Source organism: Nansenia antarctica (genome assembly GCF_963989245.1).
Source record: "Nansenia antarctica genome assembly, contig: SCAFFOLD_461, whole genome shotgun sequence".
In the NCBI taxonomy this organism is placed as follows: domain Eukaryota; kingdom Metazoa; phylum Chordata; class Actinopteri; order Argentiniformes; family Microstomatidae; genus Nansenia; species Nansenia antarctica.
Genome location: NW_027662920.1, coordinates 1,417 through 7,500, shown reverse-complemented (window position 1 = coordinate 7,500; position 6,084 = coordinate 1,417).

Genomic DNA, 6,084 nt, shown 5'->3' with positions numbered 1-6,084 from the left:
TATTGTTGTAACACATAGTACAATGTCCTTATTCCCAGGTTTCTCCTCACACACTTATCTTGTGCCAAACACGTATACCGTCAGAGAGAAACAGTGTTTTTACAATATGCACTTTATTTTCTCAGAGTACCGTCTGGAAATGACTATCTATGTTGTAGTTTCATTTTAGAATTTGATTGTGGTGGGTTTTTATTTTATTTATTTTTTATTTTTTTGAAGCCATCAAAATACCCTGAATATTTTCCATCATATTTTGTCATCCTTGAATGAAAATAACTTTGGGCAGCGGAGGGGCATCATATATAGTTCGGAGCGTAATTGTAATTTAGAACTCGGAGGCAAACGTACTTTCGCTGCACCCCAGACAAACAAATGATCTTTTTTTCCCTCCCTCATATTGGACAGCATCCTGAAATGATTTGCTTGTGTACTTGTGTTTCGTGCGACCTGTCAATCAAGCGTGAGAGGGTTGGGAGGAAAAGACTCTTTTAGAAAATAGGAAATTGAAATAGAAATCTTCCGTGCAGTTATACATTAGATGAATATGAGGAGAACTGCTGCTGCTTCTGTCTTCCTCCTCCTCCTCTTCTTCCTCCTCCTCCTCCTCTTCTGTCTTCTTCCTCCTCCTCTTCTTCCTCCTCCTCCTCCTCTTCTGTCTTCTTCCTCCTCCTCTTCTTCCTCCTCCTCCTCCTCTTCTGTCTTCTTCCTCCTCCTCCTCTTCTGTCTTCTTCCTCCTCCTCCTCCTCCTCCTCCTCCTCTTCTGTCTTCTTCCTCCTCCTCCTCCTCTTCCTCTTCCTCTTCCTCCTCCTCCTCTTCTCCCTTCTTCTTCCTCCTCCTCCTCTTCTCCCTTCCTTCTCCTCCTCTTCTGTCTTCTTCCTCCTCCTCCTCCTCCTCTTCTGTCTTCTTCCTCCTCCTCTTCTTCCTCCTCCTCCTCCTCCTCTTCTGTCTTCCTCCTCCTCCTCCTCCTCCTCTTCTGTCTTCTTCCTCCTCCTCTTCCTCTTCCTCTTCCTCCTCCTCCTCTTCTCCCTTCTTCTTCCTCCTCCTCCTCTTCTCCCTTCCTCCTCCTCCTGTTCTCCCTTCTTCCTCCTCCTCCTCTTCTCCCTTCCTCCTCCTCTTCTCCCTTCTTCCTCCTCCTCCTCTTCTCCCTTCTTCTTCCTCCTCCTCCTCTTCTCCCTTCTTCTTCCTCCTCCTCTTCCTCCTCCTCCTCTTCTCCCTTCTTCTTCCTCCTCCTCCTCCTCTCCCTTCTTCTTCCTCCTCCTCCTCTTCTCCCTTCTTCTTCCTCCTCCTCTTCTCCCTTCCTCCTCCTCCTCCTCTTCTCCCTTCTTCCTCCTCCTCCTCTTCTCCCTTCTTCTTCCTCCTCCTCTTCCTCCTCCTCTTCTCCCTTCTTCTCCCTTCTTCTTCTTCCTCCTCCTCTTCTCCCTTCTTCTTCCTCCTCCTCCTCCTCTTCTCCCTTCTTCTTCCTCCTCCTCTTCCTCCTCCTCCTCTTCTCCCTTCTTCTTCCTCCTCCTCTTCCTCCTCCTCCTCTTCTCCCTTCTTCCTCCTCCTCCTCTTCTCCCTTCTTCTTCCTCCTCCTCCTTCTCCTCTTACTCCTCCTCCTCTTCTCCTCTTCCTCCTCTTCTCCTCTTCCTCCTCGTCTTCTCTTCTTCCTCCTTCCTCCTCCTCTTCCTCCTCCTCTTCTCCTCCTCTTCCTCCTCCTCCTCTTCTCCCTTCCTCCTCTTCTCCATTCTCCTCTTACTCCTCCTCCTCTTCTCCTCTTCCTCCTCGTCTTCTCCTCTTCCTCTTCCTCCTCCTCCTCTTCTCCCTTCCTCCTCTTCTCCATTCTCCTTCCTCCTCCTCTTCCTCACATTGTGACAGATGTTCTGCCACAGTCTGAATAACCAGACTCATGTTTCATGATGAACCAGTAGAACCAGTGTGTCTGTGTCCTAATGACCCTGTGGAACAGATACCTCAGAGTGACGCGTCTTCATTTAGTTATGTTCATCAATCAGGAAGGTAATTGGATCATCGCCTAGTTTTAATGACCTGGAAGACGTTCATGTCTTCAGTGCAGACGGATGGCAGGCGGAATGTTCCAGACAACATTGACGTACCGTTAGCAGACTAGACAACACAACACACTCACTCCCAGCCGCAAGAACCGGCTGAGTCTTATCGACCAATGGAAGGAGCTCATTGGAACCGCAGGAAGTTGTTTGGTGGTCATCCGATCCTCACTGCCTCAGGTTCTCCCCCCCCCAACCCACTCTGTCTTCATCCATCCCCCCCCCACCCCCTGTCTTCATCCCCCCCCCACCCTGGGCGCCAGGAAGTGATTCGGCATCCATCGGCCGCCACGCTGTCATCGCGACGTAAGAGTGATGGATGTCCTCCCCTCCTTCCCTCCGCCATTAGGTGTCTGCTGCCCGTCCCCCGTCCCCCTGTCGTCCCCCTGACGTCCGTCCGTCCCCCCCCCCTATCCCCGGGGAAAGGTTAAGTGGCTCTGAGGAGACAGGACAGGGAAGAGGCCAGGCGTGGTCACAGGACCGTTAACCTTTAGTTAACTACCATGTGGTAGTGATCCTGTCTGGTTCAGAGTGGGGGGGGGGGGGGGGGGGGGACAGGGCTGTCAAGAACTAGATCCTTAATGGGGTCCGGTTTTCTAAAGGTTATTTTGCAGAGAGGGGGGGGGGGGGCAGGCTTTTTCCACATGCTTACGATGATTGTTTCCGAGAACTGTGTACCAAAAAACACCCAACACAAATATACCGTCTTATAAAGAAGACTTTTTAATTAGACAATCAATTAGTTTAAATGTGTGCGTCAGTTTCGTTCTCACTTTACTGGATATGAGTGATGTTCTCTCACAGTGATCTTTTTCCCGACTAATGAGAGGAATCGCACTTCTTTGATTGGGCGAGAGCGGAACAGTTTGGTTCATGTGAAGTCAAGGCTTTTCTCAGGCAGTGAGGGAAGCGGGTGTTTTGTTTTAATAGCGTTCATGTGACAGAAGCTGGACTCATTTACATTGATCCAAACATTGTGGTGGGGGCGGCTGTGGCGCAGGAGGTAGAGCCGGCGTCTAATGATCACAAGGTTGGCAGTTCGGCGGTTCGAGCCCCGGCTGGCCACATGTCGAAGTGTCCTTGGGCAAGACACTGAACCCCAAATTGCTCCCAGTGAGCGGGCCGGCGCCTTGCATGGTAGCTTGCCACCATTGGTGTGTGAATGGGTGAATGAGAAGCTGTTGTAAAGCGCTTTGGATAAAGGCGCTATATAATTGCAGTCCATTTAGTCCAGTCCATTTAGGAATTGCTTTCCATTAAAAATGCTCAGTCCAAACCTTCGCACAGCCCACAGACCACAGCAGTTTGGCAAAGTTCAGCATCAAAGACTGGCGAGCGAACGCTGATTGGCTGTAAACTGGTTCCTTGGTGACATTGATTGGCTGTAAACTGCTAGTTTTAGAAAGGCTTATATGGGGATTTGGTTTGCAGATCTTTATTAAACAAATGAAAATGAAAAGTTCCAAATTGATCAAAGGTCCAGTATAAATGTATATATATACAGTAGGAGGGCCAGATGAATAATCTGGGTTTAGAACTCACACACACACACAGACACACACACACACACACACACACACACACACTATATATTTTTCATCTCCCACTCTGTCTTTCAGTTTGTTAAAGAATTAAACAAAAGACTTACGAGTCCCTTGGAGGACAATTTGCTGCGAATTTCTCATCCACTTTCCATGGCCTCTATTTAGAACCTGGTCTCCTCATATCCCACAATGCATTCTGATATTAGCTGTTTCCCTCCTCTTTTCATTTACTGGACAATTAGACAGTCTCACTTACAGTCCCCCACCATCTCTCTCTCTCTCTTACAGTAGACACACACACACACACACACACACATAAAATAAAGAACACCCTCACACACAACAGCCGAGTGGGCAAATAAGATGTGTAACTGTCTCGTTAAATATTAATGCCTATTCTATTTGGCAGAAGTGAGGGGAGAGGAGGAAGACAAGACAAATTGCCTGGAGCGGGTGTTCTGTGTGGAATCGTTAAAATGTTCCACATATCACCAAGCAAACAATTAAAAGAAAACCCATATTTCACACACCGCCCCTGGGTGACAGATGCATCTCGCTACTCTGAGGCTGTCAAAGGAGCCCCCCCCCCTCCTTCCCTCCCTCTCTATCCCTCCATCCCTCCTTCCATCCTCTTCCTGCCTCCCCTCCCCCCTCTCTCTATCTCTCTCCCACTCTCCCTCTCTCTCCCTCTCCCACTCTCTCTCTCTCTCTCTCTCTAACTCTCTCTCTCTCTCTCTCTCTCTCTCGGCGGAGCGAGTGCTGATTGATGCGTCATTACGTGCCGACACACTGATTAAGACACACACTATTCACACTCCACACACACTGATGAAAACCCTCCCGAGGACATAATATCTACATCACAGCAGGCAGACAGTACACTCATAAAACATCTCTCTGTCCCCCCCTCCTCCTCCTCCTCCCCCCCTCCTCCTCCCTTCAACACTCTCTCTCTCTCCCTCAGCATCCTTTCATTGTCTCATCCTCTCAGCGTCTTGGACATCTGTCATCTGTGTCTCCGGCTGGTACGGTGCGTCTGTCTTGACTGGGCCCGTCCAGAAGAAACAGCTGAATGTGTTGACGCAAAGTCCTCCAGCCAGGCCTCACACACACTCACACACGCACACGCACACGCACACGCACACGCACACACACACACTCAAGCTCACACTCACGCTCACACACACACACTCGCACACACACACGCATGCACGCACGCACGCACACACACACATACATACACTCACGCTCACACACACACACACGCACACACACTCACACACACGCACACATACACACACACACGCACACACACACACACACACGCTCACACACTCACACTCACACTCACACACACACACACTCTCCTGATGCTATGGTCAGAATTACCTGTAGTGTGGGGGGGGGCTCACTATGGTCAGAATGGACCTATCGCTAAGCCACGCCCCCTTTGAAAACTCAGACAAACGCTTCACTGACACTGACTGACTGACCGACCGTGACTGAATGACATTCAATGACTTACAATGGCGGGAGTTTCAGATTTCTGATTTACCACAGCAAGTAATAGACATCTTTTTTTAAAGATGACAAGAATATTTAGTCTAGAAGCTTTTCACCATCAGATATTAGCGTATCTGTTTGTCCGAGTTTTCTGCCTGTAGTGATTTGCTGTGATATGATTGGACAATTTCTATTTTGGGTTGTGGCTTAGCGATAGGTCCATTACCTGTCGTGGGGGGGCTCCTTATGGCTGTAGAATAGATGAATCTTGCTGGGTGTTTTTGGATCTATTAAGTTATATAACAGCTAATAGAAGGCATTAACGTGAAGCGATTGAGGCCAAATTGCTGCTGCTTGCAGTATGCATATGGAGGGAATAGGAGCTAAATAGATTTAATGATGCCCAGAGGGAACGCTAAACTGGTGCCTTTTTAATTATTGAAGGGAGGAGGCGGGGCTTCTCTGACCTGGAAGGCGCTGTGAACGGCTCCTCGCGCTGTCAATCAGAGAAGCACCACGGGCCTACACTGAACCCTGTGTGGGTGGGTGGGTGGGCGGGCGGGCGGGCGTGCGTGCGACTGGTTGTCCGTGTGTGTGTGTGTGTGTGTGTGTGTGTGTGACTGTGGTTGTGTGTCTGTATGTGTGTGTGGGTAGGTGTCTGAGTGTGGGTAGGTGTGTGTGTGTGTGTGTATGTATGTGTGTGTGTGTGTGTGTATGGGTGGGTGGGAGTTTGGGTGGGTGTCCATGTGTGTGTGTGTGTGTGTGTGTGTGTGTGGGGGGGGCTGTGGTTGCCTGTGTGTGTGTGTGTGTGTGTGTGTGTGTGTGTGTGTGTGTGTGTCTGTGTCTGTGTGTCTGTGGTTGTCCATGTGTGTGTGTCTGTGTTTGTGTGTGGCTGTGGTCGTCCACATGTGTGTGTGGGTGTCCGTCCGCGCGTTTTGTGAAAGTGAAAGCAGCGTTTTCCGTAGGAACATTTCAGTCAAACCCACAAGCCT